Here is a 26871-nt window from a genome sequence, read left to right as displayed (position 1 = left end):
GATTAACTTCATATGATTAGAAATTTTATTTAAAGTGGTTGTAAACCCTTTTAAAAAAATCCTGAAAAAAAAAATCCTGCGAAACAAAGACATAATGAGCTAGTATGCATAGCATACTAGCTCATTATGAATAACTTACCTGGGAACGAAGCCCCCGGAGCGGTCCTCCGTCTTCCTCTTTGCCGTTGCCATGGATCCCGGAGTGATTTCCGGGTCTCGCGGCTCCAGCGCTGTGATTTGCCTTAGCCGCGATGACGTCACTCCTGCGCATGCACACGGGAGCCGACACTCGCGGCATATCGCCGCGATCTGCGGCCTGCCCCAGTGCGCCTGCGCACCGCAGACAGCGGTGGCTGTCTTCAGGTAAATATCTCCTAAACCGTGTAGGTTTAGGAGATATTTCTTGGACCTACAGGTAAGCCTTAATCTAGGCCTTAATCTAGGCTTACCTGTAAGTCAAAGTTGGTTGTAAGGGTTTACAACCACTTTAATAGCAACATCTATGCATTGTTTATCTATGCATACCATGAAAAAAATTGTTGTGCGACACCGAAGTGTTCGGGTTTGACTTGAAGAAAAGGTGGCAACCCTACCACCAATGTAAACAAGAAGTGCATTGGGGGTCACCATTGGAAACCGGAACAGTAAAGGGGGTCACCATGGCAACAAGAAGAGCACTGGGGGTCACCAGTGTAAACAGGAAGTGCATTGGGGTCACCATGGCAGCAAGAAGAGCACTGGGGGTCACCAGTGTAAACAGAAAGTGCATTGGGGGTCACCATTGTAAACAGGAACAGTACAGGGGGTCACCATGGCAACAAGAAGAGCACAGGTGGTTACCAGTGTAAACAGGAATAGCACTGGGGGGTCACCAGTGTAAACGGGAAGTGCATTGGGGTCACCATTGTACACAGGAACAGTAAAGGGGGTCACCATGGCAATAAGAAGAGCACTGGGGGTCACCACGGTAAACAGGAAGTACATTGGGGGGTCACCATTGTAAACAGGAACAGTACAGGGGGTCACCATGACAACAAGAAGAGCATGGGGGTCACAAATGTAAGCAGGAAGAGCACTGGGGGTCACCAGTTTAAACAGGAAGTGCACTGGGGGTCACCAATGTAAACAAGTAGAGCACGGTGGGTTAGCATGGGAACAAGAAAAGAAGAGTCACCATTGTAAACAGGAATAGCACTGGGGGGGGGGGGCACCATGACAACAAGAAGAGCATAGGGGGTCACCAATGTAAATATGATGATCCCAGGGGGTCACCATGGCAACAAGAACACACAGCACCATCATATATTATAGTACAGCATGTCTATAAACAAGCCACACAGAGATTACTCCGGTGACGCCGCAAACATTGCAGTTTAATAGCAAAAAGATAAAAATAACGTTATTATTAAATAAACAATGAACAGATTCCTTTCATATACAAATATCAGATCAATTCTAGGGGGGCACTCCAGCACCTCCTGAAGTGGACCAATCTGAGACATGCTGAGCAGCACCTCAAACCAAACATAAGAATAAATCATGGAGAAAATATAATACTGTATTATACAAAGGGATCATTTCAAGGAGCACTCCATGAAAAATTATTTGGGGACGCGTATATTTTTGTACAAAATAAAAACACGCAAAAGGAACCCCAAACACCCCCCCAAGTGCTCCAAATAGAAACAGACCTCTCCAGGTCAAATGTTCGTTTATACAAAATAGAGTAAATCAGGAAAATACTGCGTAGTGGCCTCTAGGTGGAGCTGACAAACTGACATATTTTTTTTTTACTGTAATCATTATCGCCATCTAGTGGCCATATTGTAATTTCCTGATTAACTGAATATATTAGGGAAATTATATTAGATTTCTTTTTATTGCTAATAGTTCATATTATTTTATTACTAATACCAGCAAGAAGTTCTAGCGTGAAGCGTTAGCTCTGCTGGAAAAACTCCCCATCCGAGCCATCCATATACATTCAAGTATACTCTACTGTATAGAAGACCTTTACCTGCATCGGCTGGGGAAGTATTGATGCCGGCTGTGCCAGCTCCCATTCTGAACCAGACTGCTCAGTGGAAGGGTCTTCACTAATGCAGCTCAATCACAGTCATCAGTAAAAAAATTGCAGCATCCCCCCCCCATAAAGAGACGTAACTAGAGCCTCGGTGCAAGAAACCATGAAGGGCCCACCCGAACACCGGAGCCCTTCCCACTGATTCCATGGGCCCTTCCCTCCAAGCCCAGGGCCCTTCCCACTAATCCCAAGGGCCCTTCCCTCTGAGCCCAGGGCCCTTCCCACTGATCCCAAGGGTCCTTCCCTCCGAGCCCAGGACCCTTCCCACTGATCCCAAGGGCCCTTCCCTCCGAGCCCAGGGCCCGTCCCTCTGATCCCAAGGGCCCTTCCCTCCGAGCCCAAGGGCCTTTCCCACTGATCCCAAGGGCCCTTCCCACTGATCCCAAGGGCCCTTCCCTCCGAGCCCAGGGCCCTTCCCAGTAATCCCAAGGGCCCTTCCCTCTCAGCCCAGGGCCCTTCCCACTGATCCCAAGGGCCCTTCCCTCCGAGCCCAGGGCCCTTCCCACTAATCGCAAGGGCCCTTCCCTCTGAGCCCAGGGCCCTTCCCACTGATCCCAAGGGTCCTTCCCTCCGAGCCCAGGGCCCTTCCCACTGATCCCAAGGGCCCTTCCCTCCGAGCCCAGGGCCCATCCCTCTGATCCCAAGGGCCCTTCCCTCCGAGCCCAAGGGCCTTTCCCACTGATCCCAAGGGCCCTTCCCACTGATCCCAAGGGCCCTTCCCTCCGAGCCCAGGGCCCTTCCCAGTAATCCCAAGGGCCCTTCCCTCTCAGCCCAGGGCCCTTCCCACTGATCCCAAGGGCCCTTCCCTCCGAGCCCAGGGCCCTTCCCACTAATCCCAAGGGCCCTTCCCTCTGAGCCCAGGGCCCTTCCCACTGATCCCAAGGGTCCTTCCCTCCGAGCCCAGGGCCCTTCCCACTGATCCCAAGGGCCCTTCCCTCCGAGCCCAGGGCCCGTCCCTCTGATCCCAAGGGCCCTTCCCTCCGAGCCCAAGGGCCTTTCCCACTGATCCCAAGGGCCCTTCCCACTGATCCCAAGGGCCCTTCTCTCCGAGCCCAGGGCCCTTCCCAGTAATCCCAAGGGCCCTTCCCTCTCAGCCCAGGGCCCTTCCCTCTCAGCCCAGGGCCCTTCCCACTGATCCCAAGGGTCCTTCCCTCCGAGCCCAGGGCCCTTCCCACTGATCCCAAGGGCCCTTCCCTCCAAGCCCAGGGCCCTTCCCACTGATCCCAAGGGTCCTTCCCTCTGAGCTCAGGGCCCTTCCCACTAATCCCAAGGGCCCTTCCCTCTGAGCCCAGGGCCCTTCCCACTGATCCCAAGGGTCCTTCCCTCCAAGCCCAGGGCCCTTCCCACTGATCCCAAGGGCCCTTCCCTCCGAGCCCAAGGGCCTTTCCCACTGATCCCAAGGGCCCTTCCCACTGATCCCAAGGGTCCTTCCCTCCGAGCCCAAGGGCCTTTCCCACTGATCCCAAGGGCCCTTCCCTCCGAGCCCAGGGCCCTTCCAACTAATCCCAAGGGCCCTTCCCTTTGAGCCCAGGGCCCTTCCCACTGATCCCAAGGGTCCTTCCCTCCAAGCCCAGGGCCCTTCCCACTGATCCCAAGGGCCCTTCCCTCCAAGCCCAAGGGCCTTTCCCACTGATCCCAAGGGCCCTTCCCACTGATCCCAAGGGCCCTTCCCTCCAGGCCCAGGGCCCTTCCCACTGATCCCAAGGGCCCTTCCCTCCGAGCCAAGGGCCCTTCCCACTGATCCCAAGGGCCCTTCCCTCTGAGCCCAAGGGCCCTTCCCACTGATCCCAAGGGCCCTTCCCATTGATCCCAAGGGCCCTTCCTTCTGATCCCAAGGGCCCTTCCCACTGATCCCAAGGGCCCTTCCCACTGATCCCAAGGGCTCTTCCCTCCGAGACCAAGGGCCCTTCCCTCCGAGACCAAGGGCTCTTCCCACTGATCCCAAGAGCCCTACCCTCTGATCCCAGGACCCTTCACACTGATCCCAAGGGCCCTTCCCACTGATCCCAAGGGCCCTTCTCTCCGAGCCAAGGGCCCTTCCCACTGATCCCAAGGGCCCTTCCCTCCGAGGCAAGTGCCCTTCCCACTGATCCCAAGATCCCTTCCCATTGATCCCAAGGGCCCTTCCCTCTGATCCCAAGGGCCCTTCCCTCTGAGACCAAGGGCCCTTCCCATTGATCCCAAGGGCCCTTCCCTCTGAGCCCAGGGCCCTTCCCACTGATCCCAAGGGTCCTTCCCACTGATCCCAAGGGCCCTTCCCTCTGAGACCAAGGGCCCTTCCCATTGATCCCAAGGGCCCTTCCCTCTGAGCCCAGGGCTCTTCCCACTGATCCCAAGGGCCCTTCCCTCTGAGACCAAGGGCCCTTCCCACTGATCCCAAGGCCCTTCGCTTCGAACCAAGAGCCCTTCCCGCTGATCCCAAGGGCCCTTCCCACTGATCTCACCGGCCCTTCCCACTGATCCCAAGGTTCCTTCCCTCTGAGCCAAGGGCCCTTCCCACTTATCCCACGGGCCCTTCTCACTGATCCCAAGGGCCTTTCCCACTGATCCCAAGGGCCCTCTACTCCTGCTGCTGCTGGGCCCTTTACTTTTCTGCAACTTTGGTACGATTTGAGAGCCATAAACTGCAATGTCAAATCACAAAAGGCACAACTAAATCACAAGCTGCACGACTTTGGGGTCGCAGCAATGTGAACTGAGCCCATGTTCTGCAGTAAACCTCCTTCTGCATCTTGGGCCCCACCCCCACAATGGCGGAACAACAGGGCCCAGCCTCACTTGCAACCCTGGTAGTTCCACCACTCATTCATGGACTGGAGGTTAGTACCGAGACAGATTCACCTAGTGCCTAGGACTAGGGTGAAAAGTACACTTCCCTCCCCCACTGCTATAGCATGCTGTAGAATGGGTGTACCACCCTGCACTGATTCTCGGCCCCCTTGCTCCGGCTGCCCGTGGTTGGCATGGAGTGTGCACTACACTTGGGTTACCAATTATGTGCTCTTTAGCAGCTAGAAGGTAGTTGTGCATGTGCGGTATGTTCTTGTGTCAGCCATGGATAGATAGGGTGGAGAGCAGGCATGTTGGAGCACACTGTGACACGTGCGGTGAGAGGGGGCGGCTGTAGATAATTAACCAATAATGAGATTCCTATTGCGGGACATGGCACTGATTTGACTTCAGACTCTCTGTGTACTAATGGAAAATGCAGGAAGCCAATCACAAGCAGTTAGTATGTGTGGTAAGTCCAGTAGCAACTGGTGCTCCATTGGTTGTGGGGGAGGCGGCAAACAAACCTGAGACATCTACCCGCCCCCCCATACCAACCCTCCCTGGTCACCTGCTCGCTCGCCGATCAATCGACACTTACCCCATTCCAGGTCGTGGCTGTGGCCCCCCCCCCCCCCCCCGCCATCTATTCCATGTCTCGTGGTCGCTTCTTCTCCTCCCAGCCAAATACGGTATTCAGACTCCTGACCAACGGGGATCTTAGGATTCCCAGCCCATCGGGTCTCAGGACCCGATTCCTGATTGGCCGGGAGGAGAAACAGGAAGACATTAGCAAATATTCACTATTGTCAGACAACAGGGTGGGCTCAGGGCACAGTGCTCTGCGCCCCGAGCCCACCCTTTTTTTAAGCCAATTAGGGCCTCAGGCTCTAATCACTTGCTTAAAAAAACAAAAAAACATTGAAATCCATGCATCCTGCATGTAGATTAGGGGGCTGGGCACATGGATTAGGGGGGAGGCGCCACATATGGACAGGCCGCCACTGGGTAAGTCCCTGCACACTGTTGAGTGGGACCACAGCCCACTAGTTGCAAGCCACTGATTTTTAGCGTGTCATGCAATGAGGGGGCAGCTTCCCCAACTGCCCACTCCTTGTCCCAGCCCTGCTGGAGGTTCAGTATCTCACCAAAGATGAAATCCCAATTGTGGGACGTGCCACTAATTTGACCTCAAGCTCTCTCTGCCAATCCCACAGAGAAGGGGGTGAGATGTTCGGGAAGTCCCTACGCAGGGTACTGTTGCTGTGGTTGCAAAATGTTTTATTTTTATCCAGGTTTAGAAATCAGTCCGGGCTGCAGGAGGGTAAAGGGAAATTTTAGGGCTGGTTCACATCAGTGCGGTGAGGTTTTCGGCACGTTGCATTTTAGGCGATCTACCATTGAACTCTATGAAGCGCATATTTTGATGAAAGTTCATGAAAGGTGCAGCATGCGGGACTTTTTTTGCCACACTTAAAACGCACAGGTGCGAACGGGGCCTTAATACCCCAAAAATAACAACGTATCTTGTGGAGAAATTATATACTTTTTATTAACCACTTGCCAACCACCCGCTTACAACGTACTGCGACCGGGCAGTAGACAAATCGACGTACCCATACATCACTGCCTACTTCTGGGTTTAAGCCGCGTGCATGTATGCCCCCAGCCTGGCAGCTGCTGTGATTTTACACAGTGGGAGCCTGTCAGGAAGTCCCGACCAATGATTCACAGCTGGGACCTGCTGAATGGCTGTGTCCAATCACAGCCCAGAGCTCTGTGTTGACAATCAACACAGGGCTCTGCAAAGAGAGAACGATCTTTACGTTTCTTGTCTTTACTTGGCAAGGATGAGAAACTTAGAAATCTAGTTAGTAAAAGCAACACACTTTACACACAGGCACATACAGTGCCTTGAAAAAGTATTCACACCCTTTGCAATTTCCCACATGTTGTCATGTTACAACCAAAAACGTAAATGTATTTTATTGGGATTTTAGGTGATGGACCAACACAAAGTGTCACATAATTGTGAAGTGGAAGGAAAATGATAAATGATACAAATAAATATGTGAAAAGTGTGGGGGAGGAGGGGCATTTGTATGGCGCCCCCCGGAGTCAATACTTTGTAGAACCTCCTTTCTCTACAAGTCTTTTTGGGGGTGTCTCTACCAGCTTTGCCCATCTAGAGAGGACATTTCTGCCCATTCTTCTTCTTTGTAGAATATCTCAAGCTCTGTCAGATTGGATGGAGAGCGTCTGTGATCAGCAATTTTCAAGTCTTGCCACAGATTCTCAATGGGATTTAGGTCTGGACTGTGACTGGGCCATTCTAACACATGAATATGCTGTGATGTAAACCATTCCATTGTAGCTCTGGCTGGATCTTTCGGGTCGTTGTCCTGCTGGAAGGGGAACCTCCGCCCCGGTCTCAAGTCTTCTGCCAACTCTAAAAGGTTTTCTTCTAAGATTGTCCTGTATTTGTCTCCATCCATCTTCCCATCAACTCTGACCAGCTTCCCTGTCCCTGCTGAAGAAAACCATCCCCACCACATGATGCTGCCACCGCCATGTCTCACGGTGGGGATGGTGTGTTCCGGGTGATGTGCAGTGTTAGTTTTCCCCACACATAGCGTTTTGCTTTTAGGCCATAAAGTTGAATTTTGGTCTCCTCTGACCAGATCACCTTCTTCCACATGTTTGCGGCCCCTCCCCCACATGGCTTCTCACAAACTACAAACATGACTTCTTATGACTTTCTTTCTCCAATGTCTTTCTTCTTGTCACTCTTCCATAAAGGGCAGATTTGTGGAGAGACGACTAATAGTTGTCCTGTGGACAGATTCTCCCCCCTGAGCTGTGGATCTCTGCAGCTCCTCCAGAGTTACCATGGACCTCTTGGCTCTTCTCTGATGAATGCTCTCCTTGCCCGGCCCGGTCAGTTTAGGTGGACGGCCATGTCTTGGTAGGTTTGCAGTTGTGCCATACTGTTTCCATTTTCCGATGATGGATTGAACAGAACTCCGTGAGATGGTCAAAGCTTGGGAGATTTCTTTATAACCTAACCCTGCTTTATACTTCTCCACAACTTTATCACTGACCGGTCTGGTGTGTTCCTTGGCCTTCATGATGTTGTTTGTTCACTAAGATTCTCTAACAAACCCCTGAGGGCTTCACAGAACAGCTGTATTTATACTGAGATTAAATGACACACAGGTGGACTCTATTTACTAATTAGGTGACTTCTGAAGGCAATTGGTTCCTCTAGATTTTAGTTAAGGGTATCAGAGTAAAGGGGGCTGAATACAAATGCCCCCCCCCCCCCCCACACTTTTCACATATTTATTTGTATCATTTATCATTTTCCCTTCACTTCACAATTATGTGCCACTTTGTGTTGGTCTATCAAATTTTTGGTTGTAACATGACAAAATGTGGAAAATTTCAAGGGGTATGAATACTTTTTTCAAGGCGCTGTATTTAACCCCCTGATTGCCCCAGATGTTAACCCCTTCCCAGCCAGTGTCATTAGCACAGTGGCAGTGTACAGTATTATCACTGATCGCTGTATTAGTGTCACTGGTGATGTCAGTGTCGGGCAGTTAGTGTCAGATTTCCTTCCACACTTTCACAGTCCCACTAAAAGTCGCTGATCTCCACAATTATTAGTACAAAAAAAAAGTAAAAATACCATAATTTGAAGACAAAACTATAACTTTTATGCAAACAAATCAATATGCGCTTATTGGGATTTATTTTTAGAAAAGAGTAAGCAGAATACATTTATGGGCTAAACGTATGAAGAAAATAGATATTTTTTTTTACATTGTTTTTAATTGGATATGTTATAAAGCATAGTAAGTAAAAAATATTGTTTTTCTTTTTCACATTTTTAGGTCTTTTTTCATGTATATCACGAAAAATATCCCCCCCGTGGTGATCAAATACCACCAACAGAAATCTCTTTTTGTGTGAAAAAAAGTTCTATAAATTTCATTTGTGTAAGGCGTTACATGACTGCGCAATTACCAGGTAAAGTAGCGCAGTGCTGAATAGCAAAAAATGCCCTGGTCATGATTGGGGGGGGGTAAAATCTCCCAGAGCTGAAGTGGTTAAAGCGGAGTGTTCCTGCAAATAATAAACGTCAGTATTGGACTGAATCGAATGTAGAGAGTGTCCCGGCGGTGGTGAACGCGGCACTCTGAGAAATGGAGGCCATTAGCCCCATCGGCCCCGGACTTCGCTTTGCGCCCGACTCCCACCGCGCACCGGGGGGGCGCTTAAAGCAATCTCGCTGATTGCAAGGTGTTTGTATTGTTTATTGCGCTTCTATCGTCCCGCTACGTAAATTGATTTTTTCTTTTTAGTCTGGCAATTCTACAAGAGAGTAAATTATTATAACCCGCCGAATTATCGAGATTACTTTACAGAGCGCGCTACTATCCCCCGCCCCACCCCCGGGGGAACCGGCCGCCATCGATGGTTAGAATAATACTCTGTGCTAAGATAAGGGGGGGGGGGTATGTACAGCTGAGCAGTTAACCCTTTATACCCCAGAGAGGTTAATATGAGGGAGGGTATATAGAAAGTCATACATAGTTGAAGGGAAATTCCACTTTCATGGGAAAAAATATCAAATAAAAAAATATATATATTAGAACAGTCATATACAACGGACCTAAAGTGATGTTAACCTCTTGTTTACCGGGCACTTAAGCCCCCCCCCTCCTGCCCAGACCATTTTTCAGCTTTCAGCGCTGTCGCACTTTGAATGACAATGGCGCGGTCATACAACACTGTACCCAAATGAGATTTTTATCATTGTTTTTCACAAGAGAGAGCTTTCTTTTGGTGCTATTTAATCACAGCTGAGGGTTTTTATTTTTTGCTAAACAAACAAAAAAAGATGGAAAAAAAAATCATGTTTCATACTTTGTTATAAAATTTTGCAAACAGGAAATATTTCTCCTTCACTAAGGCTGGGTTCACACTGCAGCGGTTTATGAGAACGGATGTGATTCGCACCGCACTGCAGTGCAAATCACATCCGATCTCTGTGCGATGCGAGTTCAGCCATACAGATAGTATACAGATAGTATACAGATAGTATACAGATAGTCCTCACAGGACCCTTTTTTTTGTCCGCAGCAGAATCGGATCGCATGGGTGTTCACACCATGCGATCCGATTCCTGTCCGAGTTTGCAGATCGCACTGCGATATGCGAACTGATCTGGGGGTGTCATTAACGTTTCACTGACACTCCCAGCAGTCCGCATAGGGCAGTGTGAACTGCCGCCGGGAGGCATGTGATGCGGGAACCCGCCGCGGATTCGTGGCGTTCCCGCATCGCTGCAATGTGAACCCAGCCTAAGGCTGCATTCACACCTGAGCGTAGCGTTTTCAAGCAGAAAATCACACGATTTTGTGGCGTTTTTTACCGCGATTCGCAGCGTTTTTTACCACGATTTTGTGCAGGGCAATAGGTCACCAATGTTAAAAGAAGAAAAACGCCCAAATCTGCTCAATTCGAGCGACAAAAAAGGGTCCGGAACTTGTTTGAGCTTCAGGCGTTCGGCTTCAGGCGACATGGAGTGGAGATGTGAACCATCTCCATTGAGAATAATAGATTTTTTTCCCTCCAGCGTTTTGTAGCTTCAGGCTTCAAGCTACAAAACGCTCAGGTGTGAATAGGGTCTAATATGACTGATAGGCTGCACCAGTAGGCACTGATAGGCACAGTTGAGGCGGCACTGATAGGCACAGATAAGGCATCACTGATGGGGACAGATAAGGCGTCACTGATGGCCACTGATAGATGGCACTGATGGGCACTTGTAGGTGACACCGATCGGCACTGGTAGGTGACACTGATGGGCAGCACTGTTGATGAGGCATTGATTGTGGGCACTGATAGGTGGCATTGTGGGCACTGGTGGGTGGCACTGATGGGCGGCGCTGGTGGGCACTTGTAGGCAGCACTGTTATGTACTGCTAGGTGGCACTGGCAGGTGGCACAGGTGGGCACAGATGAGCTGGCGGCAGCTCTCCTTGATCAGGACTGATGTCCCTATGAAAGCCGCCGGTGATCCGTTTTTTTCTTTCTCCTCACGCTGTCAGCGCAAGGAGAAAAAATAGCCCAGTACCGCCTCTGTTTACATCACATGATCAGCTGTCATTGGCGGACGGCTGATCACTTGGTAAGGGGTCGGGTTTGACCCCTTACTCCGATCTGTGATCAGCCGAGTCTCATAGACTCACTGATCACAGGACGCTTGGGCACGGGCGGACTTCAATAGACATAGTCCCAGCAAAGTAGGTCAGCGCTGTAACCGTCATTCGGCTATACTGTCCCAGGGGGTGGGGCTTATGGCCATGCGACTGCCATGATTGGCTGTCTCATGATTGGAAAAGTCCCAATCGCAAGTAACAATCGGGAGCTTCCCGTCACTGTGTTGGGAGTGTGCAGGGCACACGCTCTCGGCACAGCACTGTTGGTCGATATTGAACGCGAATATGCAGCTGCTTGCCGGCCGCCGAGAGACTGACCATTTGAGTGCGCTCGGCGCCAACAGGCTAATATCAAACATGTTATACTTACCTGCTCTGTGTAATGGTTTTGCATCCTCCTCTTCTTTTTGGGTACCCCGCTGGTATTCCTGGCTTCTCCCCCTCAATCGATGCCCCCACAGAAAGCCACTTGCCCTGGGGGCACTGGTGCATGCCTGCTCCCAAGGCGCTGCCCTATGCATCCATGAGACACATAGAGACCCGCGGCTCTGCCCTGCCCCCCCCCCCCCCACTGCTCTTTGCAGTGGGAGCCAATGGGCTCCTGCTGCTGTCTCAGCCAATAAGGAGGGAGAGTCCCCATACAGCTGAGGCTCTCATGAACATCACTGGAACAGAGGAGGGCTCAGGTAAGACATTTTTATGCATGAAGGTAAAAAACCCTTCAGCCTTTAGAACCACTTCATAATGAACCATGCAGAGAAAGGCAACATTTTCACTTAAAGGGTAACTCCACTTATGTGGGAAAAAAATATAGTAAATAAAAAATAATCTAGCATATGCAGTTGCTACACAAGTTATATTGTAATTGAATGTTATTTAAAATTCTCTTTCCTTTTCTAATCAGCACCCCCCAGAAATGTCATTTCCTGCTTGCGTGATTGGCTCACTGATTTTCCCAGAAATCTGCACTAAGATGCAAGTCAGATTTTGGGCACCCCCTGCAACCAAAATATCATTTTTGAGATTCTCCCAAAGGGAAATCACATCTACAGGGATGCAGACCATGCCACTTTCCTGTTTCCTGCATGTGCAGCAGCTGATTGATAATTCTAAAGTCCCTCCCATTAACATTCATGTCGCACATGGACACAGAGAAACAAACAGCTATTTCTTCAGAATAACAAAAGATAGGAATCTGCAACAAAGTTTGTTACAATCCCTGCAGTGTACAGAGACCACCGGGAGGGGGGGGGGGTTAACAAAGGTGGTGCTCGGAGGTGGGGGGAAGCAGAGACGAGAAGCCATTACCATGTAACTTTATTTAGAACCCCGGAGGCATAACTAGAACCTTTGGTGCCCCAGTGCAAGAAATGACCACCGGGGGCCCTTTCCATTGGTCCTGGGGGGGCCCTTCTCTCCAGACCCAGGCCCTTAACACAGATCCCAGGGCCCTTTACTCCCATCAAGGGGCCCTTTATAGAACCTTCAGGGCCCCAGTGCAAGAAATCATGAAGGGCCCCCCTGACCACCGGGTCTTCCTTCCAGACCCAGGCCCTTACCACTGATCCTGGGGCCCTTTACTTCCATCACTGAGCCCTTAATAGAACCTTCAGGGCCCCAGTGCAAGAAATCATGAAGGACCCCCCTGACCATCAGGGGCCCTTTTCATTGGTAATGGGGGGCCCTTCCCTCCAGACCCGGGCCCTTACCACAGATCCCAGGGGCTCTTTACCTCCATCACGGGGCCCTTTATAAGCTCTGGTTCACACCGCTGTGAATTATCATGGGACGGACGACACATAAAGTGGCATAACAAGTCAAAATACATTCATTTCAAAGGGTGCCATCTTAATCAATGCTACTCAAGTTGCAGCAACAACAAAGGTTCCTGCACTACTTTTCTGCGACTTGATGTACCACAGACTGCAATGTTAAATCACAAAAGTCGCAAGGAAATCGCAAGCAAGTTTGCAGGACTTTGGGGTCGCAGCAGTGCAGTGGGACCATTTCATATGTTCTGCAGTGGGTCTCCTTCCTGCTGTCTTGGGGCCCCCCCAACGGTGGTAGGACACCGGGGCAACCCTGTTAGTTCCGCCACCTTAGACAAAGTGGTGAAGCAGGACTTGGTCTCCATTCTTTTTTTGATGCTACTGGGACAGTATGGCTTATATTTGTGGAGAGGTTGTGTGGCTCATGGTGGATGGAGTAGTGGCATGGTGGCATCTGCTTATTATTGGTTTGGGATGCAGCATACTAATGACCCTTGGTGATGTGGGCCTTGGTGCAACGCCTCAAACTACAGAGTGAATAGAGGCCTCTAAAGTAATGTGTGTCCCCAATGTTACCATGTATGGTCCAAAGGGCACCTGCCTCATTCATCTTTCTCATCTGTCCCATATGGAAAGTGTTGTAAAGTTCAAAATCCCTTACAGGATTCTGAAGCTTAGAGGATCCTGCTGAAGAGGGGGTGTCCTCTCTGGGTGGGGGGGGGGTGGAGGATCCTCTGATATAATGGAGGGACCTTTGATGTGATGGGGAGATCTCTAGTGTAAAGGGGGGCTTTTGATGTGATGGGGGACCTCTGATGTGATGGGGGGCCCTTTCATGTGATGGGAGACCTCTGATGTGATTGGGGGGGACCTCTGATATGATGGGGGTACCTCTAATGTTAAGAGGGTTGTTATGGGGGAACCAATGATGTGATGGAGGAACCTCTGATGTGATGGGGAGACCTCTGACATGATTGGGGGACCTCTGAGGTGATGGGGGGGACCTCTAGTGTAAAGTGGGGCTCTGGTGTGATAGGAGACCTCTGATGGGATGGGGGGGGGGGGACCTCTGATGTAAAGTTGACCACTGATGTGATGGGGGGAACCACTGATTTGATAAAGGAACCTTTAGTGTGAAGGGGGTCTTCTAATGTGATGGGGGGACCGATATGATGGAAGGGCTTTGGTGTGATGGGGGACCTCTGATGTGATGGGAGGACCACTGATTTGATAAGGGGACCTTTTTTTTTTTAACAGAAATAGATAAGGAAACATTTAATGTGAAGGGGGGTTTCTAATGTGATGAGGGAGACCACTGATGTGATGGGGGACCTCTGATGTGATGGGGGACCTCTGATGTGATGGGGGAGACCACTGATGTGATGGAAGACCTCTGATGTGATGGGGGACCTCTGATGTGATGGGGGGACCTCTGATGTGATGGGGGACCTCTGATGTGATGCGGGGACCTCTGATGTGATGGGGGGACCTCTGATGTGATGGGGGGACCTCTGATGTGATGCGGGACCTCTGATGTGATGGGGGACCTCTGATGTGATGCGGGGACCTCTGATGTGATGAGGGACCTCTGTTGTGATGGGGGGACCTCTGATGTGATGCGGGACCTCTGATGTGATGGGAGGACCTCTGATGTGATGGGGGACCTCTGATGTGATGCGGGGACCTCTGATGTGATGGGGGGACCTCTGATGTGATGGGGGGACCTCTGATGTGATGGGGGACCTCTGATGTGATGGGGGACCTCTGATGTGATGGGGGGACCACTGATATGATGGAGGGACCTCTGATGTATTTGGGGACCTCTAATGTGATGGGGGGACCACTGATGTGATGGGGGGACCACTGATATGATGGAGGGACCACTGATGTGATGGAAGACCTCTGATGTGATGGGGGGACCTCTGATGTGATGGGGGACCTCTGATGTGATGCGGGGACCTCTGATGTGATGGGGGGACCTCTGATGTGATGGGGGGACCTCTGATGTGATGGGGGGACCTCTGATGTGATGCGGGACCTCTGATGTGATGGGGGACCTCTGATGTGATGCGGGGACCTCTGATGTGATGGTGGGACCTCTGATGTGATGCGGGACCTCTGATGTGATGGGAGGACCTCTGATGTGATGGGGGACCTCTGATGTGATGCGGGGACCTCTGATGTGATGGGGGGACCTCTGATGTGATGGGGGGACCTCTGATGTGATGGGGGACCTCTGATGTGATGGGGGACCTCTGATGTGATGGGGGGACCACTGATATGATGGAGGGACCACTGATGTGATGGAAGACCTCTGATGTGATGGGGGGACCTCTGATGTGATGGGGGACCTCTGATGTGATGCGGGACCTCTGATGTGATGGGGGGACCTCTGATGTGATGGGGGGACCTCTGATGTGATGGGGGGACCTCTGATGTGATGCGGGACCTCTGATGTGATGGGGGACCTCTGATGTGATGCGGGGACCTCTGATGTGATGGTGGGACCTCTGATGTGATGCGGGACTCTGATGTGATGGGAGGAACTCTGATGTGATGGGGGACCTCTGATGTGATGCGGGGACCTCTGATGTGATGGGGGGACCTCTGATGTGATGGGGGGACCTCTGATGTGATGGGGGACCTCTGATGTGATGGGGGACCTCTGATGTGATGGGGGGACCACTGATATGATGGAGGGACCTCTGATGTATTTGGGGACCTCTAATGTGATGGGGGGACCACTGATGTGATGGGGGGACCACTGATATGATGGAGGGACCTCTGATGTATTTGGGGACCTCTGATGTGATGGGGGACCTCTGATGTGATGGGGGGACCACTGATATGATGGAGGGACCTCTGATGTATTTGGGGACCTCTGATGTGATGGGGGACCTCTGATGTGATGGGGGGACCACTGATATGATGGAGGACCTCTGATGTATTTGGGGACCTCTGATGTGATGGGGGGACCACTGATGTGATGGGGGGCCTCTGATGTGATGGGGGGACCACTGATATAATGGAGTGACCTCTGATGTATTTGGGGACCTCTGATGTAATGGGGGGACCACTGATATAATGGAGTGACCTCTGATGTATTTGGGGACCTCTGATGTGATGGGAGGACCACTGATATGAAAAGGGGGCTTGTCAAGGTGGTTGTGTGCATCATCCCAGGCTCAGGTTTCCCATTGATAATACAAATTTATGTTTATACATTGTAGACTGGAGGGGCCTCCAGATTTTGCATATTTTTAAAGGGTGTTGCAGCTGAAAGAACATTGACGGACACAGATCCACGATAAAGACCATTGACAATTTTTAACTTACTGAAGCTCACCAATAAAGGAAAGTCACAATCATTTTAGTCAATTTTTAAGTGAGAGTTTTTGCTTCATGTACAATATCAGAGAAGTCCAGTTTGAATTGGGCTCCATGGTAAATTGCTGGATCCAAAAACCACATCCCGGCCCCTCGAAGGGCCACCTACACGCTGCCAATCCCCAAATTAAACAAGCAGTCAGATTGGAGGGGTAATATATGGAGTTCTCAGAACTGACCCTTTGATACCTGAGGCCATTACCAGCGGGATCATTATAATTGATTCTTCTCATCATCTGATATGGATAGAGCTGGAATGGTGTATTTGCCTCACTCTTGATTTATTGTGTCTCCTTATTTTTACACCCAGGAGTTACATTTCTTCTGGATGGACAGATGAACATAACCCTGACCCGGTGAACGATGGTCTTCATTTCTTAGAGGTAACTCGGGCTCATTTGGTATTTTCTCCCCAATGGTTTGTGACATTATAATAATGGCCTCAGCTAAGAAGACATGATAACCTAACCCGGCCACTCTGGTGGATCGTGCATCCCGGTCTTATACGGTGTGATGTCTATCTTTTTTATGTGTCAGGTAATAACATGGATGAGGGATAAGGGAATGCTGCCTCCTATGTCTGAAATGTCTACTGTGTTTAACCCCTTCCCACCCAGCCCTGGTGTCCCTTTAACTAGGCTATTATGTCGGGGGGGGGGGGGGGGGTGAGAACCTTAGTGAATAAACAGCATCATGAAGGCCAAGGAACACACCAGACAGGTCAGGGATAAAGTTGTGGAGAAGTATAAAGCAGGGTTAGGTTATAAAAAAATCTCCCAAGCTTTGACCATCTCACGGAGCTCTGTTCAATCCATCATCAGAAAATGGAAAGAGTATGGCACAACTGCAAACCTACCAAGACATGGCCGTCCACCTAAACTGACCGGGCCGGGCAAGGAGAACATTCATCAGAGAAGAGCCAAGAGGTCCATGGTAACTCTGGAGGAGCTGCAGAGATCCACAGCTCAGGGGGGAGAATCTGTCCACAGGACAACTATTAGTCGTCTCTCCACAAATCTGCCCTTTATGGAAGAGTGACAAGAAGAAAGACATTGGAGAAAGAAAGTCATAAGAAGTCCTGTTTGTAGTTTGTGAGAAGCCATGTGGGGGAGGGGGCAGCAAACATGTGGAAGAAGGTGATCTGGTCAGATGAGACCAAAATTCAACTTTATGGCCTAAAAGCAAAACGCTATGTGTGGGGGAAACTAACACTGCCCATCCCCCTGAACACACCATCCCCACTGTGAGACATGGCGGTGGCAGCATCATGTGGTGGGGATGGTTTTCTTCAGCAGGGACAGGGAAGTTGGTCAGAGTTGATGGGAAGATGGATGGAGACAAATACAGGACAATCTTCGAAGAAAACCTGTTATGCCGCGTACACACGGTCAGAATTTCTTCCAGCAAACAACAGATGGTAGCTTTTCGATAGAAAATGCGACCGTGTGTATGCTCCATTTTGCTGGCCAAATTTCCGCCAGCAAAAGATTGACAACAGGTTCTCAATTTTTCAGACGGAAAAAGTTTCTCTCGGAAATTCAGATCGTGTGTATGCAATTCCGGCACGCAAAAACTCACGCATGCTCAGATTCAACTACGAGATGGAAGCTATTGGCCACTGGCTATTGAACTTCTTTTATAGTCCCGTCGTATGTGTTGTACGTCACTGCATTCTTGCCAGTTGGAATTTGGTGTGACCATGTGTAGGCAAGACAGCTTGAGCGAAATTCCGTCGGGAAAACCATCAGAGCTTTTTCCGACCAAAATTCAGATCGTGTGTACGCGGCATTAGAGACCGGGGCGGAGGTTCACCTTCCAGCAGGACAACGACCCGAAACATCCAGCCAGAGCTACAATGGAATGGTTTACATCAAAGCATATCCATGTGTTAGAATGGCCCAGTCACAGTCCAGACCGAAATCACATTGAGAATCTGTGGCAAGACTTGAAAATTGCTGATCACAGACGCTCTCCATCCAATCTGACAGAGCTTGAGATATTTTACAAAGAAGAAGAATGGGCAGAAATGTCCTCTCTAGATGTGCAAAGCTGGTAGAGAAACCCCCAAAATTACTTGCAGCTGTAATTGCAGAGAAAGGGTGTTCTACAAAGTATTGACTCCGGGGGGAGCCATACAAATGCCCCTCCCCCACACTTTTCACATATTTATTTGTAAAAAAAAAATGAAAACCATTTATTATTTTCCTTCCACTTCACAATTATGAGCCACTTTGTGTTGGTTTATCACATAAAATCCCAATAAAATACATTTATGTTTTTGGTTGTAACATGAGAAAATGTGGAAAATTTCAAGGGGTATGAATACTTTTTCAAGGCACTGTAAGTGCCTCATCATCAGTGCTCATCAGCAAGGAGAAAACTTACTTATTTACAAAGTTTTGTAACAGAAACAAAGAAATGTTTTTTTATCTGTAGCGCAAAAAATAAAAACCCCAGAGGTGATCAAATACCACCAAAATAAATCTCTATTTGTTGTAAAAAATGCTACATAAAGTAGCTTTTTTTTTACCTTTATGCATAGAATGTATGAAGGTAAAAAAACGGGAGTTTTAAAACCACTTTAAATAGACTGCTACTGATCCAAGATGGTTGCTGATGTCACATGGGACACCAGCATCCAATTGGACAGCTGTCTCCTTGTGACTGCAGAAAGTCATAGAGGAACCAAGTTCCTTACAACTCCTTTCCCCTTCTGCATTACTGCTTTGGTTGAGCGCCACCTGCAGTAGGGAGTACAGACTGCACCTGCCTACATGCAATCCATTGACTTAGCACTGACAGCTGCCTTCTGGGTTTGGACCGACCCTGGAGATAAACCAAACTCATCCATTGACGTATCATATATTCAAACAAGTCTCTGCCCTCAAGGAGCTTACCATCTAAGGCAGAGGTGACCAGATCACAGGAACCAGGTGGCCAATGTACCTTAAAGTGGAGGGCCACGCTGAAAAAAAAATACATTAAAAATTAGAAAAAAATCAGAAAAAAAAAAATGAATTTTTTTTTTTTACTTACCAGAAATGCCTGTTGCTAGGCACATCATCCTAATCTGTGTTTGCAGCTGCTGACTTTTAATTTTTTTTTTAAACCGGCCCTCCTCTTTAACATTTTTAGCTGGTGGCTAACCTATTTGGTTTTCTCTATGAAGCTGACTCCTGAAGTCCATATTAATTTGTCCACCCCCAACCATGACCTCACATGTGCATACTAGGGCCAATTAACCACTTGCCGACCGCCGCACGACGATATACGTCGGCAGAATGGCACGGGCAGGCATATGGGCGTATATATAAGTCCCTGCCTGCCCGCGGGTGGGGGGCCCGATCGGGCCCCCCCCCGGTGCCTGCGGCGGTCGGCATTCCTTCGAGAGCGATCCGGGATGAGGGGGCGGCCATTCATTCATGGCCACCCCCTCGCGATCGCTCTCGACGAATGGAAATCCCCCGTGACATCACTTCCTCTCCTGTAATGTAAACACAGGAGAGGAAGTGATGTATTCTCTCCTCCGTGTCGGTATTTTTCGTTCCGACACGGAGGAGAGCGGATCGGTGAGTTGCACCAACACTCTACACACACAGTAGAACATGCCAGGCACACTCACACCCCCCCTTTACCCCCCGATCACCCCCCCAATTACCCCTGCCCCCCAGTCACAGTGACACCAATGTAATTTTTTTTTTTTTTTTTTTTTTTTTGCATTGGTGTCATTTGTGACTGTAATAACTGTTAGGGCAGTTAGAGTTAGCCCCCTTTAGTTCTAATGTACCCCCCTAACCCCCCCAATAAAGGTTTAACCCCGTGATCACCCCCCGTCGCCAGTGTCACTAAGGCTGGGTTCACATTGCAGCGGTTTATGAGAACGAATGTGATTCGCACCGCACTGCAGTGCAAATCACATCCGATCTCTGTGCGATTCGAGTTCAGCCATTCGCCGCACCCGCCGCACCCGCCACACCCGCCGCACCCGCCGCAAATTCGCACGGGACCCTTTTTTTGGCCCGCAGCAGAATCGGATCGCATGGGTGTTCACACCATGCGATCCGAGTTTGCAGATCGCACTGCGATATGCGAACTGATCTGGGGGTGTCAGTAACATTTCACTGACACTCCCAGCAGTCCGCATAGGGCAGTGTGAACTGCCGCCGGGAGGCATGCGATGCGGGAACCCGCCGCGGATTCGCGGCGTTTCCGCATCGCTCCAGTGTGAACCCAGCCTAATAAGCGATCATTTTTCTGATCGCCGTATTAGTGTCACAGGTGACGCTAGTTAGGCAGGTAGGTATTTAGGTTCGCCGCAGCTTTTTATAGCGCCAGGGACCCCCATATACTACCGCATAAAGCCCCCTGATTGCCCCCTAGTTAACCCTTTCACCAGTGATCACCATATAACTGTTACAGGTGACGCTGGTTGGTTAGTTATTTTTTTATAGTTTCAGGGCACCCGCCATTTATTACCTAATAAAGGTTTAACCCCCTGATCACCCGGCGGGTGTCATTTGTGACTAATAACTGTTAGGGCAGTTAGGGTTAGCCCCCTTTAGTTCTAAGGTACCCCCCTAACCCCCCCAATAAAGGTTTAACCCCGTGATCACCCCCCGTCGCCAGTGTCACTAAGGCTGGGTTCACATTGCAGCGGTTTGAGAACGGATGTGATTCGCACCGCACTGCAGTGCAAATCACATCCGATCTCTGTGCGATTCGAGTTCAGCCATTCGCCGCACCCGCCGCACCCGCCGCAAATTCGCACGGGACCCTTTTTTTGGTCCGCAGCAGAATCGGATCGCATGGGTGTTCACACCATGCGATCCAAGTTTGCAGATCGCACTGCGATATGCGAACTGATCTGGGGGTGTCAGTAACATTTCACTGACACTCCCAGCAGTTCGCATAGGGCAGTGTGAACTGCCGCCGGGAGGCATGCGATGCGGGAACCCGCCGCGCATTCGTGGCGTTCCCGCATCGCTCCAGTGTGAACCCAGCCTAATAAGCGATCGTTTTTCTGATCGCTGTATTAGTGTCACAGGTGACGCTAGTTAGGCAGGTAGGTATTTAGGTTCGCCGCAGCTTTTTATAGCGCCAGGGACCCCCATATACTACCGCATAAAGCCCCCTGATTGCCCCCTAGTTAACCCTTTCACCAGTGATCACCATATAACTGTTACAGGTGACGCTGGTTGGTTAGTTATTTTTTTATAGTTTCAGGGCACCCGCCATTTATTACCTAGTCTCACTAGTGTACCCCTAAATTTAGGGGTGTCTACTTTCCAAAATGGGGTCATTTGGGGGGGGTTTGTGCCATCTTGGCATTTTATGGCCTTCAAAACTGTAACGCCCTTAGAAAGCCTGAAGGCGGTGCTTGGTTTTCGGGGCCCCCGTACGCGGCTAGGCTCCCAAAAAGTCCCACATATGTGGTATCCCCGTACTCAGGAGAAGCAGCAGAATTTATTTTGGGGTGTCATTTCACATATGCCCATGGCATGCGTGAGCAATATATCATTTAGTGACAACTTTGTGAAAAAAAAAAAAAAAAAAGTTTGTAATTTTCCCGCAACTTGTGGCAAAATATAAAATATTCCATGGACTCAACATGCCTCTCAGCAAATAGCTTGGGGTGTCTACTTTCTAAAATGGGGTCATTTGTGGGGGTTTTGTGCCATCTTGGCATTTTATGGCCTTCAAAACTGTAATAGGTAGTGAGAAGTGAACTCAAAAATGTACGCCCTTAGAAAGCCTGAAGGCGGTGCTTGGTTTTCGGGGCCCCGTACGCGGCTAGGCTCCCAAAAAGTCCCACATATGTGGTATCCCCGTACTCAGGAGAAGCAGCAGAATTTATTTTGGGGTGTCATTTCACATATGCCCATGGCATGTGTGAGCAATATATCATTTAGTGACAACTTTGTGAAAAAAAAAAAAAATATTGTCATTATTCAATCGCTTGAGGCAAAAAAATAAAATATTCAATGGGCTCAACATGCCTCTTATCAATTTCCTTAGGGGGTCTACTTTCCAAAATGGGGTCATTTGGGGGGGTTTTGTACTGCCCTGCCATTTTAGCACCTCAAGAAATGAGATAGGCAGTCGTAAACTAAAAGCTGCGTAAATTCCAGAAAACGTACCTTAGTTTGTAGATGTGACAACTTTTGCGCAAACCAATAAATATACAATTATTGACTTTTTTTTTACCAAAGACATGTGGCTGAATACATTTTGGCCTAAATGTATGACTAAAATTGAGTTTATTGGATTTTTCTAATAACAAAAAGTAGAAAATATCATTTTTTTTCAAAATTTGCGGTCTTTTTACGTTTATATCGCAAAAAATAAAAATCGCAGAGGCAATCAAATACCATCAAAAGAAAGCTCTATTTGTGGGAAGAAAAGGACGCAAATTTTGTTTGGGTACAACATTGCATGACCGCGCAATTACCAGTTAAAGCAGCGCAGTGCCAAAGTGTAAAAAGACCTCTGGTCATTTACCAGCAAAATGGTCCGGTCTGAAAGTGGTTAAAGAGGAAGTAAACCCTGATGGGTGTTACTTCCTCTTTCATTCCCTGCAAAGGAAAAGCATAATGGACTACTATGCATCGCATCGCATCGCATCGCATAGTAGGCCATTATGTGTCACTTACCTGACACAGGAGCCAGCGATGTCACCGCTGTCCCCTGTAGTTCCGAGCGTCCATCTTCTTGGTGGGTCTCCGTGGGTCTCGCTGCTCCGGCGCTGTGATTCACCGGAGCAGCGATGACGTCACTCCCGCGCATGTGCACAGGAGCCGAGACTCACGGCATTGCCGTCATCGACGATGTCCCGCTCAGTGCGCCTGCACGCCGCTGTCTACAGCGCATGCGCCGTAGATAGCGGTGCCCGTATTCTGGCAAATATCTCCTAAACCGTGTAGGTTTGGGAGATATTTCTTGGACCTACAGGTAAGCCTTAATCTAGGCTTACCTGTAGGTCAAAGTGGTTTGTAAGGGTTTACAACCACTTTAACCTACCAGCATGTCATTGAAGCCTGTGAAGAACTTTACACAAGCTCCAGACAGAATCCTCCTGGGATTTGAACCAAGGACCCGATTGCTGCAAGGAGGCAATGCTAACCATTAAACCGCATTGCTGATGCAGTCATGAGTCTTCGCTATTGATGTGCTGGATCTTCCTTCCTCGTGTGATATTGACGTGACTCTATTGGCTTTTGCGCACCAGTTGCTATTACAGTAAGGTCTTGACCCTTGAACCATCCTCCCATTTACCAGCTGGGCGATCCATTGTTTCCGGATGGACAGGTTAGCAGAGCTGGTTACATGAAGTTAATCGTTGTTCTATCATCCAGACCCGCTGAAGGATGGTCTTTATTTCACAGAGGCACCTCGGGGTCATTTACTCTTCTCAGCCCAGCGGTTTATGACATTATGGTAATAATCCGTTTTATGAAGACACAATAACCAGACCCGGCCAATCTGTCCAAACAAGCCGTCCGTTCGGGCTCAGTCCGCTCACATGAGATATGACATCCATCTTTTTTTATTCGACGGGTAATAAAAACGGAGAAAGGATGGGGCCATGCTTATGGTCTATTGACGTATATACCTCTCTAGTGCCTACAGAGAATCCCATTAGGCCATTACTTTGTATCTTTCATTTCAAGACCACAAAAATGACCTTCTGGAGAAACAACGTTCCCAGTTGATGGTTTGGCAAGGCTGCGCTCACTGGGTGACATTTCTGATGGGGGGCAGATTAGCTGACTGTGTTAAACTGTACTAAAAACGCAATCCCCCTAAATCCTACGGGACTGTACTGCGGGTGCGGTAGGTGCATTTTGAAAAGTCCTGCATGCTGCATCTTTGGTGCAGTTTTTAAAACCATGCTAAGAATGCACCTTCCCTATTGAAATGAGGGCGAAAACCTGGGAAAAATGCATCAAAAACTCACCTGCATTGAATTACTCTGGTACATGTTGGGTAATAGGCACCCTGAAAACATACTTGAACCACAATGAATTTGGCATATTAGACACTCCAAAGACATGCAGGTAGGTTAATTGGCTTCTGTCCAAGATTGGCCCTAGTATATGAATGGGGACCTTGGATTGTGGGCTCCTTGAGGGTAAGGACTGATGTGAGTGTGCAATGTACAGGGATGGGGACAATTGTAGACACTCAGGTTGAACTGGATGGACTGGTGTTTTTATTCAACCTTACTAACTATGTAACTATGTGACACCCAGGGCTGCCCTATGTAATGAAAATGAAAACAAATATCTATAGTAATGGCCAGAAAAAACAGTCTTTGAAAATGGCAGTCTTCCCTTAATTGGAGAAATGCCCCCTTATATTGATGGTCAGTACGGTGCCTCCTTACATTGGCGGAGGAGTCCGGCGAGAAGACCCCCCCCAAGACGGAAGAAGACCCCCGGAGCTGTGCAATAAATTATTTTTAACCCTTGTGTGTTGTGTCTTTTTTTTACATTTTTTTTCACAGGTGAATGGGTAGGGGTACATTGTATCCCATACTCATTCACATAGGGTGGGGGGCCGGGATCCGGGGGCCCTCTTATTAAAGAGGGCCCCCGGATTAATAAGCCCCCCACCCGCAGACCCCGACAACCAAAGGCCGGGGTTGTCGGGAAGAGGCTCTTGTCCTCATCAACATGGGTATTGGGTACCTATTGGGTGGGGGGGGGGGGGGCGCTCGCTCGTCCCCACCCCCTTTCCTGACCTGCCGGGTAGCGTGCTCGGATAAGGGTCTTATATGGACCTAGGGGGGGGACCCCCACTCCGTTTTTTTGGCGTAGGGCTTCCCCTTTAACTCCATACCAGGTGACGGGGCCGGCGACGCTTCCTTCGCTAGTCCCGGCTACCTGGATCCACGCTCAAAATGAGCGGACTTTTCTCCGTGTAGGAAAAGTCCGTTCATTTCAACGGCTGTATCATATCATCATATTTTGGTGCAAAACGACTTTCTTAGTCCGCCGGACTTTTGGGTAAAAAAAAGTCAGCCGGAGCCCACAACACGGGGGGGGGGGGGGGGGGGGGGGGAATTGTCCAGTCGACTCGTCTGCCGGACTTTTCCACCGGATTGTTTGATCGTGTGTACGCGGCATCAGGGCTGGACTGGGACAGAAATTTGGCCCTGGACTTCATCCAGACCGGCCCACTTACATCAGAGTGTCCCATCAGCACCCCCTTACATCAAAGTGCCCCATCAGCGCCCCTTATATCAGAGTGTCCCATCAGCACCCCCTTACATCAGAGTGTCCCATCAGCAGCCCCTTACCCCAGAGTGTCCCATCAGCACCCCCTTACCCCAGAGTGTCCCATCAGCGCTCCCTTACATCAGAGTGTCCCATCAGCAGCCCCCTTACATCAGAGTGTCCCATCAGCAGCCCCCTTACATCAGAGTGTCCCATCAGCACCCCCTTACATCAGAGTGTCCCATCAGCAGCCCCCTTACATCAGAGTGTCCCATCAGCAGCCCCCTTACATCAGAGTGTCCCATTAGCACCCCCTTACATCAGAGTGTCCCATCAGCACCCCCTTACATCAGAGTGTCCCATCAGCAACCCCCTTACATCAGAGTGTCCCATCAGCACCCCCTTACCCCAGAGTGTCCCATCAGCGCTCCCTTACATCAGAGTGTCCCATCAGCAGCCCCCTTACATCAGAGTGTCCCATCAGCAGCCCCCTTACATCAGAGTGTCCCATCAGCAGCCCCCTTACATCAGAGTGTCCCATCAGCAGCCCCCTTACATCAGAGTGTCCCATCAGCAGCCCCCTTACATCAGAGTGTCCCATCAGCAGCCCCCTTACATCAGAGTGTCCCATCAGCACCCCCTTACATCAGAGTGTCCCATCAGCAACCCCCTTACATCAGAGTGTCCCATCAGCAGCCCCCTTACATCAGAGTGTCCTATCAGCAGCCCCCTTACATCAGAGTGTCCCATCACCAGCCCCCTTACATCAGAGTGTCCCATCACCAGCCCCCTTACATCAGAGTGTCCCATGAGCAACCCCCTTACATCAGAGTGTCCCATCAGCACCTCCTTACATCAGAGTGTCCCATCAGCAGCCCCCTTACATCAGAGTGGCCCACTGAGCCATCGGCCCACCGGGAAACTCCCGTTAGCCCCGATGGCCAGTACATGCCTGAGCGGCATAAGAGGAAAACCTTGTTCTAAATGTCTCCTCTATACAGAGTGACATTGGGATGGGGTACCTGTCCTAGTTCCCTAGCTTTGTATAAATAAGCCCCCATAGGTATTGGGTACCTACCTTTCTGATGGACACGAGCTGAGGACCTTACAGCTCTTCAAGCATTAATATGTGCATATCATTTTGTGCGCGTACCGTCTGGCCCGCGTCTAGCAGTCGCCAGCCAAGAAATCCATCTCTGTCCGACAGAAATGTAATAGGTATTTTGGTGCACACAAAATACTTTGTCTTTTTATGAACCCATAAATCACGGCCAGGATCCAAAACCCACGTTCCAATTCTACCGAGAATATTTATTAGGCTTTCCCTCTCCCACGTGGCTCTTCGAAATTTCACTTCATTTTTACTAATTTGGATGATTGAGCACTGCATGAAATGTGTGCCCGCACCACGCCTGTGC

The sequence above is a fragment of the Lithobates pipiens genome, unplaced genomic scaffold (assembly GCF_037356315.1).
Source record: "Lithobates pipiens isolate NorthernLeopardFrog02 unplaced genomic scaffold, aLitPip1_a1.2 Scaffold_27, whole genome shotgun sequence".
Classification (NCBI taxonomy): Eukaryota; Metazoa; Chordata; class Amphibia; order Anura; family Ranidae; genus Lithobates; species Lithobates pipiens.
This window is presented reverse-complemented; position numbering follows the sequence as displayed.